A 15,630-nucleotide genomic window follows, 5' to 3' on the forward strand; every position below is an offset into this window, starting at 1 on the left:
CTGTTTTTTCCTTTTTCATTCTCCTATGACTAATTGAGTTTGCTAGATATGAAACTTCTGAATAATAAAAGTTGTATAATCTGTATCTCCTCTCTTAGCATGAAGGCAGTGTCATGAATACTTTACTTAATATAATATTTCTCATGCTGACTATCTCTGACAATACATATGGGTATATAAAAATGGAACCAATACTGTCCAACAGAGCTCATGACTACTGACTATGGACATCACAGATAAATTTGGCAAGCATTCAGGAAGCAGACTTTTCTCTGCTGTTTTCTAAGAAAGCAAAGGCTTGGCCAGCCATATTAGTAACCAGAGTGGATGGTATTTAAGACGTTGGCTCTCAGGAACTATTATGGAAAGTAGCATGTATCTCCTGCAGAAAAAAAAAAACATATAACGATGCAGTCACACTTTCATCACAGGACAAAAAACAACTGAACTGTGAGGCTAGAGACACCAAACTTCACAAAAATTCTGAAAGTCATTTCAAGGCAATGCCAAGGCAGTTGTGCATAAAACACTGGATTGTGGCCCAGGGTATCAGAATCAGCTGGCAAATGTACTGCTGGTTCTGGCCTCACACTATTAAACCCAACTCTCTTGAAGATGAGGCCGAGATATTTGGTCTTTCAACAAATAACTTGGATGCTTTATCCAAGTTATTTTTATGAGCAGACTGTATCTGAGAATCACTTGTCAACATTGGATTGTGCCCACCAATCTGCATTACTTCAGTTGATAGACTGTGGCACAGAGAGACCCAGGATCCTGCCATTCGCCCACACCCATCCCCAAATGCTTACCATCATTTTTTTTTCTCTTTAGCAAGTATTTGCTAAGCTTTTGTGGCATGCACTGTGAAGGGTGCCAGCTTGACAACAATGGATAAAGCAGATACAGTCTCCTCCATCATTAAGCTTAAAATCCTAAGGCTGGGAATGTAGCTTAGTGGTAAAGTAGTCATCTGGTAGGTGTGAAGCCCTGGGTCCCAGCCCTGGCAAAGCACCCTGCTCCCCTCCCTACCAAACACATATACACAAATCCAGAGGAGGGGAGGATATTCTGAGCAAGGAGTCTTTTAAATGCCTTTAAATCACGAGCTCTACAAAAGGAAAACAATGAGGGTTTGAGAAAATACCAATACTCTAAATATTGAGAGATTATGAAAGTAAACCAGAGAGGGTTTCAGTTAAGAAATGGTATTGTAGGGTCAGAGAGATAGTACAGGGGTTAAAGTGTTTGCCTTGCATGTGACCAACACCAGGTCAAAATTCCTGACGTGACATGGTCCCTTGAGCACTGACAATAGTCTCTTCTGAACACAAACCCGGAAAACACCCTGAACACTACGTAGTGTGGTCCAAACACTCTGCCAACACCAACCAAAAAGGATGTTTCATGTGAGAATTGAATAATGAGGATTCATGGGGTGTGGAGGTGCAGCTCTGGAGCTGTGAACAGCAGGTGTATGAAAATGGTGGCACTCCTTTGTCTTCTAACACATTCCGGCTCTCCACTATCATTTCACTCCACTGTTACACTCAACTGCATTTTAACACAGCTTAGGAAAGCAGAGTCAGAAGCTGAAGAAGTTTGCATGACTGGTGGGGTCCATTAAGAAATCCCATTCCAGGATGTTTATCTATTTATCTGTTTCCAGTCTGGGGTTCTAGTAATCAGATTTTACATGGTTTGATCTAAAACAGTGGTTCTCAATCTTGGCTGTACATTGAAATCTCCTGGGGAACTTAAAAAAAGAAATCCTAATGGCTTGGCCTCTCTCCTAGAAATTCTGATTTAATTGGTCAGGGGTGTAGTCTGGACATGAAAATTTTCTAAAACTCCCCAGATGATTCTGACATGTAAACAATTTTGAAAATAACTATTTAAAGGAAGGGAGGGAGGAACTAGGTCTGAAGTGATCAAGGGAAAGTTAATGAAAAGCCAGACTATCTTTGGTCCATCTCTGATATGAAGTATAGAACTGCTGGTAATACTGAATTAGCACAGCCACCATGAAATATGGTCTCCCTGGCTCTCCATTTCACTTCACAATGAACCTCCTTGGCACTCAGTCCAGTTAGATGAGGCAATCCTTCATGCCTACAGCTTTGTGTGCTGAGCTGAAGAAAAAAGTGTGAAGGCAGGCTATGAATCACTTTTATCTCAGAAAATGTGAAAAAGACAAATGTTAGGAAGACAAACCTGAGAATCACAAAATACTACAGTGGATACCTTAGATACCAAAATATCGATGAAGACAACAGAAATTTAAGAAGTGTGCGGAGGGAAAAAAATCTTCACTCAAGGCTGAATAGGTGGTCCTAACACAAAACTGCCAGTTTATTCGCTAAGTAGGGCCAGGAGTGGCTCTTGGACCCTCAAACCACTACTTTGGACTCTCCCCACCCCACCCCCCAAAGAAGCAATCACAATAAGGAAACAGGACAATAATACTAAATAGAAACAAATGTGGGAGGCCACTGAATCACAGAAAAGCTCACCCATTCCTAACTTCAGGGGATTTGGGAAATATCATCATTACTGGTCAGCAGTTATTTGTGGGATTGTTGCATTCTCAAAAGGTATTAAAACTTAATACACTATTCCTGTTATGTCTGTTTTTCAAATATGCTTCTATGGCCTGAGAGACAGTACAGAGCATAGGTTGCTTACCTTGTGCACAGCTGACCCGGGTTCAGTCTCCAGCTTTCCATATAGTCCCCTGAGCATGGCCAAGAATGATTACCGAGAGCAGAACCAGGAGTAAACCCTGAGCATCGCCACATGTGTTATTTTTCAGCTCACACCTGGATTCAATGCCTATTTAAGATAAATCCATTGCTGGTTTAGGTCATTTCTACCTGTACTTAGTAGATCCTTAAAAATTAGAGCACCTGTGCACAGGAATGGCTCAATGAAAAAGCATCTGCCTTGCAAACTTGGAGCTATGAGTTCAATCTCCAGTGATACGACAGTGACATGTCTACATATGACTACATGACAGTCATAGTCCTTGCAGCTCTGTTCTCTGAGATTCTGGTTGCAGCCACAGTAAGTGATCCTACACATATTGGTGTTCAGAAGCACCACAAGAAAAAAAGAGGAGGGGCTGCAGCCATAGTACAGCAGGTAGGGTGTTTGCCTTGCACACAGCCGACCCAAGTTCAACCCTAGCACCCTACATGATTTCCCAAGCCTGCCAGGAGTGATCCTGGAGGCTGAACCAGGAGTAAGCCCTAAGCACTGGAAGGTGTGGCCTGATATCCAAAAAACAGAAAAGAAGAAACAAGGAAGGAAGAAAAGAGAGATATATGCAGAGAGAAAAAGAGAGGAAGGAAGGAAGGAAGGAAGGAAGGAAGGAAGGAAGGAAGGAAGGAAGGAAAAGGGAGGGAAAGAGATATGCAAACACTGTGGCAGGAATGTGACCTCCAGTGAGCATTTGTGAACCCCACCATTGGTGAGTATTCTAAAATGAGTATAATTAAAACTAAATTTTTCTCATTTGTAGCAAATATTTGTTAGTCAAGGCTATCTACATAAAATGAGTTCTCTAAAGAATTCATCTTCTGTAAGGATAGAACTACTACGTAAAGGCAAAAATGAAATATGAAATATAGCCTCAGAAGCTTTATGAAGCATCCATCAATCATTTGCTCAGTGGAGCTCTGTGTTAATACATTGTTCCTAAGCTATTTAAAATTTAACTAATTTTAACTGTACTGGTATTCAATTGACAAAATGCAAGCAAATAGAAACAGTAAGTCAACTTCTGGAAATAGGAAGTTTACCTATCATTAGATCTTAATGTACTAGCTTATAACTAGCCAGGCTTTCCAGAATAGACAAGGCCATAGCAATTAAGGAAGAGTTTTGAAAACATAAACTCAATCCAAGCAATAAAATTAGGGCCATAAATTTATTTGCCTACTAGCTACTGAATATTCATTTGTTACAAATGGCTTAATATAGACAAGGAGGGCAATCACCTAGTATTCCCATAGTCTCTGATTCCCTGGGAAGTGGTAATTATCAGTGGCAATTATCACAGAGAGAAAGTGGAAGAGAGCAATTAGTATCATAATTTCTGTTGCTTTATCACATCCAAATTGCAACAGATTTTTTTTGTCGTTTTAGCCTCCAATTGGTGCTGAGGAGGCCTGGGGCCCCTCCCAGTGATTCTTCGCCAAATTGGGCTTTTGACTCAATGCAAGGACATGACAACACAGCACTGCTCAGGCCCTGCATTGGTTCCAGCCTTGCTGAGCCATTCTAGCAGTGCTCAGGGGCAGACACAGCAATGCTGGACACAGCAATTGGAGCAGGGAGCTCCAGGGCTGCACTCCACAGTGCTCGAGGGACCACGTGGTGCTGGGAATCAAACCGGGGTCAACTACATGCAAGGCCTCCTCAATCCCTAAACTATCACTCCAGCCCCAAACAGATTTTTTTTTGGTGATAAGTTTTAAACAATTATAAATGTTTGTGCCATTTGATGATTTTTTTAACTGTTGGATCTTATTCATTAAAGCAATATCACCTAGAAGAAGTATTTCAAAACATCAACTAAAAAACGAACATCAATTTAGGCAGAAGAAAACCTAGAATAGCAAAGGATGGTAAATTATCTCGCAATACATCAAGCAGTTTTATGTGCACATTTTTGAAAGCAAGGTCACAATGATCTGTTAAATACTGGTAGCAATTCTCAGAGTACCACTGTTGGGGCTACTAGTACAGGTGTTTTAGAACATCATTACATTAAGGCTCACACTTCTGTGTCATGAGGTTTTGCTCTGAGTGAGCAAAACAGACTTACTTTGCAAAAGAGAAATCTGAATACAGGCTGCAACGATTTTTTGAAGGCAAGTTTCCCATTTTATATCTTCTAGGGTTACAGGATCTTTAAGCATTCCAGCTGGTGACAAGACCCGGAAGATCATCCAGCAAACTTCTCATTTTACATGTGAGGACACTCAGATCCAGAGGAATTTCATAGCCCGTTGTAGTGCCATGTTCCTAGTTTGCTGCTAAACTACTGGTAAATCATCAGTGCTCAAGCTGATAGAGGGACATGGAGAAACAGATTTCTCTTTCACATTCTACCAACTGGAAATTCTTTGAGGTTAGCAATGAGATCCCCCCACACACACACCCACACCCCTCCCTGAAGGTGCTAAACCCATTGGTCATTCTCATATTAATACCTTGAGTGCTTTAGATAGGCAACATCTAGATGTTTTTTTGTGACAGTGTGAAAGAGAGGTTTGTTGGAATCCCTGTGAAGAGAAGCAGTGAGACTATCCCACAGGAATGTAGGCAATTCATTTGCCATCACATTTGAAAATGTCTATTTTTTGTTTTAATTCACTACCTTAGGAACTGACACAAGTTTCTATATATCTCTGTGCCTGTTTCTTTTTAATATATTCAGAATATTAACAGTTTTCTCCGTGGTGTTACAAAATTAGGTTTCAGGAGGTTTTAAATAAATTATAAAAACAAATAAGCAACATGCTTGACTTTTTGGTCAGTGCTCGTTAATCATTAGTTTTCTTTCTTTTCCTTCCCATTCACCACTATCTTACCAGTAAATACTAATGTAACTGAAGCAGCTTTGAGACCACTGGACCTAAATGCTCTTATCCACAATATAAAGATAAACTCACCAATTTCATGGGGTCGATATGAAAATTGAAGTGGATGGCGTCTGTGAAAGTGTCTTATAAAGGACACACAATTATACACATAAGGGATTGACACTGTTCCAGTTGTTCTTCACATTCCTGCACTCCAGGTTCAGACTCTGCTTTCCAATTTGCATAAAATACCTTCATCCTTCCTCTCCAAGTTTCTGACATTCTTTCTCCAATCTCTGAGTTAGCCTCATCTTCTCTAGTCAGATATCAGTTCCCCAGTATTTGTGATTGGATGAGATGCTGGGGTGCCACACTTTGGAGCCCAGTCTCTCTGCTATACCCACTATCAGCTCTCCCTCAACTCAGTTCCTTTAAAGCCATCTTCATTATCTCATCTAGCACTTAACACATATTAGTCATCTTTTTGCACTTACATATTTGAATTTCTCTACTTCCATACTGAACTCTTCAAGAACGAAAGAATACATTTTGCAGACTTGTTATTTTGTAAGCTGCCCAGGTCTAGCAGAATATTTTGAAATGAGCAGGCTGACCTATCTGTTGAATAATCAACTGATGACAGTATTGAATTTAGCCTGTAAGTTTATTTCTGTTACTCTACCAACATTAAAACTATCAGAGGGGCTGGAGCGATAGCACAGCAGGTAGGGCATTTGCCTTGCATGCAGCTGACCTGAGTTCGATTCCCAGCATCCCATATGGTCCCCCAAGCACCGCCAGGAGTAATTCCTGAGTGAAGAGCCAGAAGTAACCCCTGTGCATCGCCGGGTGTGACCCAAAAAGCAAAAAAAAAAATCAGAAAACTTAGTACAAATGACTGTTTAGTATACTCATGAATCCTGTATACCAGGAATTTGAACAGAGCACAGAGAGAATGCTTATTCCTCTCCTAGCTATCTGAAAGGTTGGAAGCTAGAATCATCTGGAGACTTATTTGATTTCAGTACCTGCTAGCTGTCAGTTGGAAAAGGAATAGGAACTGTGGACTGGGACATCCATCAGAGCCTCCCCATGTGACCCAGGCTCCTTCACAAGACTGAGACTGCAAAACAAGTGAGCAAGGCGGAAACTGAACCCTCCCTATGACCTAGCCTCCGAAGTTACACAGTATCACTTCTCTCATCTTCTGCTGGTTTAGGGAAGTCACGAGCCTACCCAGGTTCAAGGGAGGGAAAACAAACCCCACCTCCTGGAGGCAAAGTGGCTACTTCTGAAAAAGCATGGAGGAGGAGAAAGACACCTGTGGTAATTTGTGAAAAATATCAATGGCCACAAACCTTCATTCTAGTGAAAAATAAAATGCAGAGTTTTTGTGTTTTGATTTTATAACCAATCTTTCTCTTGAATTTATTCTTTTATTTTTGTTTTGGGGCCACACCTGGCAATATGTAGGTCTTATTCCTGGCTCTGTGCTCAGGGATAATTTCTGGTAGGGTTCAGGGGACCATATGATGTGGTGCCAGGGATGGTACCTGGATGGGCTATGTACAAGTCGAAAGGCCTAGCCACTGCACTATCTCTCTGGTCCTCTCTTAGATTTTGAAATTGATAATCTGAAATATGTTATTTGCGGGCAGGGTGAGCATGACTCCAAACCAACCTCCACCCCCAGATCAAGAGTACAGTCAGGGTTATCAGAACCACCAGTTATTTTTTAGGTTATAAGTACCTCTACAAGCACCCTTGACTCGTCATCACTACATCTGTCACGGTCACGGTCACGGTCCTCCCATTGTTCATCAATTTGCTCGTGCGGGCCCAGTAACATCTCCATCGTGAGACTTGTTGTTACTGTGTTACTGTGCATACATCATGACTCCCAAGTTGATTTCCTTGCCAGAAATCTGACATTTTGTTTTCCTAAACTCAAATAACAGTCTGTTCTAGATGGTATGGTGTGCAATAGCTTCCCAAGAATTGTACAGTGAAGGGAAAGTAAGAATGATTTTCAGGTTCTATGCTCTTTACATTTCTATGATGGGCTCAAGATCCATACCTACTCAAACAAAAAATAAACAAAAGCCAAGAAGGTGGCAAATAAACCTCTTACAGCAGCCAGAGAATGAAAAATAATCCACATACATGCATTATGATAACAAAGAAACAGGCTCCCCAGAAAGGTGCACAGTATAAATTGCTCATGGTCATACAGATATTTGCTTGGCAAGTCAAGCCACAGGTAAAACAGTGATATAGTGAAGTTTAATTCTTCCCTTCTTCCTTTCACATTTACATGCACAATAACAAGCACACACTTACCTCCTATTGCTGCACTTTCTAAATCTATCCACACGTACTAGCACAAGCAACCATGGGAGCTCCTCACCCTTCCTCACCCAAGTCTTCTAGTCTGCTTAGATAATGTTTAGAGTCTTCTCTACTAAAAACAATTTGATTTGTAGCAGGGAATTAGAGGGGAGATAGTAGAGCAAGTAGGGCACTTGCAGTAGACCTGGGTTCAATCCTCGACATTCCATACGGTACCCCAATGCCACCAGTAATGAATCTGAGCACAGAGCCAGGAGTCAGTCCTGAACAATGCCAGGTATAGCCCCCAAACAAAACAAAACAAAAAACAACAACAACAATAACAAAAACCAGTTGGATTTTCTATGCTGTTCACCAAGTTTCCTAGAATCATAGAAACCAATCTTGCCACACTATTCCTGATTATCTGGCTGATTGTCAGTCATTTAATTATCAGTGAATTAAATATTCCTTGAACAGATGTGTCTCATTGCCGGCAGTTTCTATATTCGTTGTCTATGCACCAACGTCCAATTATGATGAAGAAGAAATTGAGAAGTTCTACATGGAGCTGGAGAAGTTCTATAAAGAAGACCACACCTTCTATAAGATCATTGTTGGTGATTTTAATGCCAAAATAGGACCAAGAAGATTAGCCGAAGAACTCCACATTGGAACCCATTGCCTAGAATGAAACGAACAGGATGAGAGACTGTCTGAATTCATCTTGTCGACCAAGACCATCCATGGCAACTCAAAGTTCCAGAAGACCAAATCTAAATGTTGGACATGGGAGTCTTCCGGTGGACGGTTCCACAACAAAATTGTCCACATCATATTCAATTGACTGTTTTGCCTGATCGTTGTCGCTGTTGTCTCAAAATTCCAAACAGGATTGTATCACCGTCTCCTTCATGCAAAATTCTACTTCACAGATCAGGGAGAAAGGGCTGCAAAGTTTAAGAAGAGAACTCCCAGGATGACCACCAACTGGGAGCTCTTTGGCACTATTGTGGCAACATGGGAAGATGCTGTCATTGACAACATTAACAAGGAATACGATCTACTGGTTCAGCACCTCCATGATTGTGCGAGGGACACCAAGAGAGAGATAGGCACAAAAAAAAGCCTGTCTTTGAAAACTCTTGAGCTTATTCACCAACATAGCTTGACGCAAGCCTCAGGCAACCACAAGCAAACATCCAAGCTCACAAAGCAGTGCAGAGAAGTGACAAAGGAAGACCTCAAAGAGAGAAGAGCAGCACTGCTGGAAGATGCGGCAGAAACCGGGAAAAGCATTCACAACACCCGCCTATCCTTCGCCAACTACAAGACCAAGATGACTGCCCTCCGAAGTCCTGATGGATCTATCATATCTTCCAGAAGGGCAATGGAGAAGATTATCCATGACGTTTACTCTGATCTCTTCAATAGCCATGTCCACCTGCCCACATACCAAATTCCCGCAGGATTGATATGTCGTTCCCAATGTTCTCCCTTCTGAAATCCGACATGCCATTTCATCAGTAAAGAAGCGAACAGCACCTGGCCCAGACAAGGTCAGACCCGAACACCTGAAGAACCTGCTTTCAGTACTCATCAATACACTGGCTTGGCTCTTCACATGCTACCTGTCTGAATGCAAGGTTCCATCCCAGTGGAAAACCAGCAGGACTGTACTACTGTGCATCCACGACATTGGCAACTATCACCTGATCTGCCTATTGTCTGTCATCTACAAGCTGTTCACTCGCATCATCCTGAATAGGATTGGCAGAACACTAGATGAAGGACAATCATACGAGCAAGCAGGGTTCTGCAAAGGATTCAGCACAAGCAACCATATCCACATGATAACCAAGTTCATTGAGGTTTCTCGGGAGTTCATTGATTTAAAGGAGGCCTTTGATTCTATTGAGACAGAAGCAGTCATCGAAGCCCTAGCCAATCAGGGCGTTCAAACTCAGTACATCAGGATTCTCCATGAGCTGTATTACAGATTCACTACTCGGATCTCACCATTCTACAAAGAAGTGATCATTCATGTCAAGAGAGGGGTTTGGCAGGGTGATAGCATTTCACCCAAACTCTTCAGTGCCACCCTTGAGAATGTCATGTGATGACTGGAATGGAAAGGAATGGGAGTGAAGATAGACGGTTGGCAACTACACCACCTCTGCTTTGCTGATGACATCGTTCTAATAATACCAAACATTAGCCAAGCAGCACAAATGCTGGCCGACTTCAACTGTCAGTGTGGAAAGGTCAGACTACAGCTGAATCTCATGAAGACAATGTTTATGAGAAACAGTCTCGTTCCTGACATTCCATTCGCTCTCAATGGAACGAACATCTCCGAATGCAACAGTTAGATGTACCTAGGTCGAGAAGTCAACATGACAAATGACCTGGCACCTAAGTTGTGCAGGAGGAAGAGAGTGGCGTGGAATGCCTTCAAGAGTATCGAAGAAATAGCTAAGAGGACGAAGAATCTCCAGCTCGGGGCACATCTCTTTGATTCTACTGTTCTTCCTGCATTAACATACGCCTCAGAGACCTGGGCCCTAAAAAAGCAGGATGAGAACGCTATTCGGGTTTCCCAAAGAGGAATCGAAAGAGCTATGCTTGGAGTATCACGCTTCACTTAAATGACAGAAAGAATCCAGAGTTCCGACTTCTGCCAACAATCAAGAATCAGAAACGCTGTCTCATTTGCCAAGACATCGAAAATCAGATAGGCTGGACACGTAATGAGATTTGGAAATGACCACTGGACTCGAGCCATTACCGACTGGATTCCACGGGACATCAAAAAATCGCGTGGCCACCCACCCAAGATGGTCAGACTTCTTCATCAAGACCCTGAACGATCGGTTTGAGGCTCTTTGTGTTCCTAAAACGAGCATTCGCCATTGGACTGCAATAGCACACGACAGGAACATATGGAGACGTTACTGGTGCCCACTCGAGCAAATTGATGAGTAACGGGATGTCAAGTGATCAAGTGATAAGTATTCCTTTTGGATAAACTACTAGCTATCAGAATTTTCGGAAGATACAGCAAAGAATAGTCACCAAGTAGGCCTGGCATGTGTGATGTCCAACCCAAGCACTACAAACACAAAGGAGAAAAAAAAAAAAGAGTAGCAAAAATCAACTCTTTTTTTGCAACTAAGCAAAAGCCATTACAAAGAGAAATTCCTTTGAGCAAGCAATTAGACTTCTGAATATAAAAGATAAATACTTGAACTTGAAGATGTGTGTACTCTAGATGTTTCCTATCATGCTGCTTACATAATAAAAATGTGGAACTAATCTAAATACCTGGAAGCAGGGGAATGAATAATAATAGTTTTTATTCAATACACTAATTCAGTAAAATCCCATACTCCATATAATGGAACAATACAAAAATATTTGCAATAATAAATTATTTATTATCATAGAAACTCTTGCTAATACATTAAGAAATATAAAAGTTTCAGTAGCATAATAAGAAAACCATCTAGTCTAATATGTTTCATACATATTTTTTCATAAGTTTCTCCTTTAGGAAATTCCTAAAAGACAAATGAAAATATTAATTGGAGCTGGAGCGATAGTATTGTGGATAGGGTGTTTTCCTTTCCATGACCAACCTGAGTTCGATCCCTGACATCCCATATGGTCCCCCAAGCACAGCCAGGAGTAATTCCTGAGTGCAGAGCCAGGAGTAATTCCTGAGCTTTTCCAGGATGCTGTGTGTCACATATATATATGATTCATATATATATTATATATATATATATTTACAAATATCTTCCAGATCTTTTGAGATTACTTTAGCTTTTATTCTTTTCACTCTTCCAGGTCTTTTGAGATTACTTTAGATTTTATTCTTTTCACTTATTTGGATTGTCTGTTTTTCCCAATAATGAGTATTGCTTGCAATTTTAAATTAATTTAGTTTAAAATTAATGACAAGTTGATAGAAAATAGACAGAGCTTCCTATTTCCCTTCAAATTTTGTCCCAAAAGGGACTGGGACATCTTACTATAAACTTGCATGTAAGAAAGAGGCTTTGGGTTTGATTACCTGTACTGCAAAATCAAAGCAGAACAAAGCAAAAAAAATTGTTTTAAATCCATAATTTAAGAGTAAGGGACTGTCTCTAACTGAAATTCAATCTGGATCAGATAAAAAGACTAGTAGTCAGGCCATTTTATGGAGAAATCAACTTCTGCTGCTAATGTAATAAGTGAGAGAACACTGTACTTACCAGAAATTTAAGAGTAAGATTTGTAACTTCAGAAATACTGAGACAATGTAAGTAGTAGAATGGTGTACTAGTTAATCCCAGAGACATGAATAAGGCCTCCATTTACTGGGAAAAAAATCTTTTTTAAGACGTCAAATTAACTTGAGAGTTTCTGATTTAGTAAGCATTAAATTGCTTAAAGCTAAAATAGGAAAAAGTCCAAAAATAGGAAGAGCACTGCTTCCAGTGGTTTTATGTATATGTGGTGTTAGAAAGCAAACCCAAGGACTCACCCATGGGTGACATGGGCACTAAGCTACACCCTGTCCCTCCAATGATCTTTCTTATATGATGGTATCCTTTAATGTTCAGACTCCTCCATATTTTTAAATATTTAAAGAAAATTGATTTGTAGGAATGCCAAATGCCTGGGACCCTTATAAACTTCATTCCAATTCTGAATCCAGTACCTAAACTTAAAGGACTCAAAATGTCATTCTTTTTTTTTTTTTTTCCCTTTATTTTATTTTATTTTTTTTAAAGTTGTAGATTTACAATTTTTTGTGCTTTGGTTTCAATTATACAATGATCAGATACCCATCCCTCCACCAGTGCCCATTTTCCACCACCATGGATAATATCCCTCCCACCCCTATCCCCCCATCCCCCCGTCTCTGTGGCAGGGCAATCCCCTGTGTTCTCTCTCTCCTTTTGGGTGTTGTGGTCTGCAAAAGAGGCATTGAGTGGCAAACATGTTCAGTCCATAGTCTACTTTCGACATGCATCTCCCCTCCTGGGAGGATCCTCCAAACATCCTTTATTTGGTGCTCCCTTCTCTATCTGAATAGCCCTTTCCTCTAGGATACCCGGCTGGCCTCTAAGTTATGGAGTAATCCTCCTGGTGCTGATCTCAGCTATTCTTGGGTATTAATCTCATACTTTGTTACTTTATATCCCCCAGATGAATGCAATCTTTCTATGTCTATCCCTCTCTTTCTGACTCATTTCGCTTAGCATGATACTTTCCATATTGTACCACTTGTATGTAAATTTCATGACTTCATCTTTTCTAAGAGCTACATAGTACTCCATTGTGTAGATGTACCAAAGTTTCTTTAACCAGTCATCTGTTCTTGGGCATTCAGGTTTCTTCCAGTTTCTGGCTATTGTAAAGAGGGCTGCAATGAACAAACAAGTGCAGATGTCACTTCGACTATACATTTTTGCCTCTCTGGGATATATTCCCAAGAGTGGTATTGCTGGGTCAAATGGGAGCTCAATTTCTAATTTTTTGAGAATCGTCCATACTGTTTTCCAGAAGGGCTGAACCAGTGGACATTCCCACCAACAGTGAAGGAGTGTCCCTTTCTCGCCACATCCACGCCAGCATCAGTTGCTTTTGTTCTTTTGAATTTGGGCCAGTCTCTGAGGTGTGAGATGGTATCTCATTGTGGTTTTGATCTGCATCTCCCTGATGATTAATGATGTAGAGCATTTTCTCATGTGCTTTTTTGCCATTCGGATTTCTTCTTTGAGAAAGTTTCTGTTCATTTCATTGCCCCATTTTTGGATGGGGTTGGATGTTTTCTTCTTGTGGAGTTTAACCAGTATTTTGTATATCCTGGATATCAACCCCTTGTCAGATGTGTATTCGGTGAATATCCTTTCCCATTCTGTAGACTGTCTTTGTATTTTGGTCACTGTTTCTTTGGAGGTGCAGAAGCTTCTTAGTTTAAGATAGTCCCATTTATCTATCTCTGTTTTCACTTGCTCGGCCAGTGGCGTGGCATCTTTGAAGATACCATTAGCTTCAATGTCATGGAGGGTTTTGCCAACTTTATCTTCAATGTACCTTATGGTTTCTGGTCTGATGTTGAGGTCTTTAATCCATTTTGATCTTACTTTTGTACATGGTGTTAGGCAGAGTTCTGAGCCTATTTTTTTGCATGTAGCCATCCAGTGATGCCAACACAATTTATTAAAGAGGCTTTCCTTACTCCACTTCACATTACTTGCACCTTTATCAAAGATTAGATGAGCATATGATTGAGGAGAGATGTCAGTGTATTCAACCCTGTTCCATTGGTCTGCAGTTCTGCCTTTGTTCCAGTACCATGCTGTTTTAATTATTACTGCTTTGTAGTACAGTTTGAAGTTCGGGAGGTTGATTCCTCCCATTTTCTTTTTCCCAAGAATTGCTTTAGCTATTCGTGGGGGCTTATTGTTCCATATAAATTTCAAGAGTGTTTGCTCCATTTCTTTGAAGAATGTCATGGGTATCCTTATAGGGATTGCATTGAATTTATACAATGCTTTCGGTAGTATTGCCATTTTGACAATGTTAAGTCTCCCGACCCATGAGCAGGGGATATCTTTCCATTTCCTCATGTCCTCTTTTATTTCCTGAAGTAGCGTTTTGTAGTTTTCTTTGTACAGGTCCTTTACTTCCTTAGTTAAGCTGATTCCTAGGTACTTGATTTTCTGGGGCACAATTGTGAATGGGATTGTTTTTTTCATGTTGCTTTCTTCTCTCTCACTGTTTGCGTATAGGAAAGCCATGGACTTTTGGGTATTGATTTTATAACCTGCAACTTTACTATACGAGTCTATTGTTTCTAAGAGTTTTTTGGTGGAAGTTATTGGGTTCTCTAAGTAGAGTATCATATCATCTGCGAATAGTGAGAGCTTGATTTCTTCCTTTCCTACCTGAATGCCCTTAATATCTTTTTCCTGCCTAATCGCTATTGCAAGTACTTCCAGTACTATATTGAACAGCAGTGGAGAGAGTGGGCATCCCTGTCTCGTCCCTGATCTTAGAGGGAAGGCTCTCAGTTTTTCCCCATTGAGGATGATGCTTGCTGTAGGCTTGTGGTAGATGGCTTTAATTATGTTGAGGAAGGTCCCCTCTATACCCATTTTGGCTAGGGTTTTCATCATAAAGGGGTGCTGGATCTTATCAAATGCTTTCTCTGCATATTGATATGATCATATGCTTTTTATCTTTTCTTTTGTTGATATGGTGGATTATGTTGATTGATTTCCGAATGTTGAACCATCCTTGCATCCCTGGGATGAATCCTACTTGGTCATGGTGTATGATCTTTTTGATGAGTAGTTGGATTCTATTTGCTAGTAGTTTGTTGAGGATCTTTGCATCTGTGTTCATCAGGGATATCGGCCTGTAATTCTCTTTCTTTGTGGTATCTCTGTCTGCTTTTGGTATCAGTGTGATATTTGCTTCGTAGAAACTGTTTGGAAGTGTTTTTGATATTTCAATTTCGTGGAAAAGCTTAAAGAGTATTGGGAGTAAGTCCTCTTTAAAGATTTGGAAGAATTCACTAGTGAATCCATCCGGGCCAGGACTTTTGTGCTTGGGGAGACTTTTTATTACCATTTCAATTTCCTTGATGGTGATAGGTCTGTTCAGGTATTCCAGGTCTTCTTGGTTCAGCCTTGGGAGTCTGTAGGAGTCTAGG

The sequence above is a fragment of the Sorex fumeus genome, unplaced genomic scaffold (assembly GCF_029834395.1).
Source record: "Sorex fumeus unplaced genomic scaffold, SorFum_2.1 ptg000098l, whole genome shotgun sequence".
In the NCBI taxonomy this organism is placed as follows: domain Eukaryota; kingdom Metazoa; phylum Chordata; class Mammalia; order Eulipotyphla; family Soricidae; genus Sorex; species Sorex fumeus.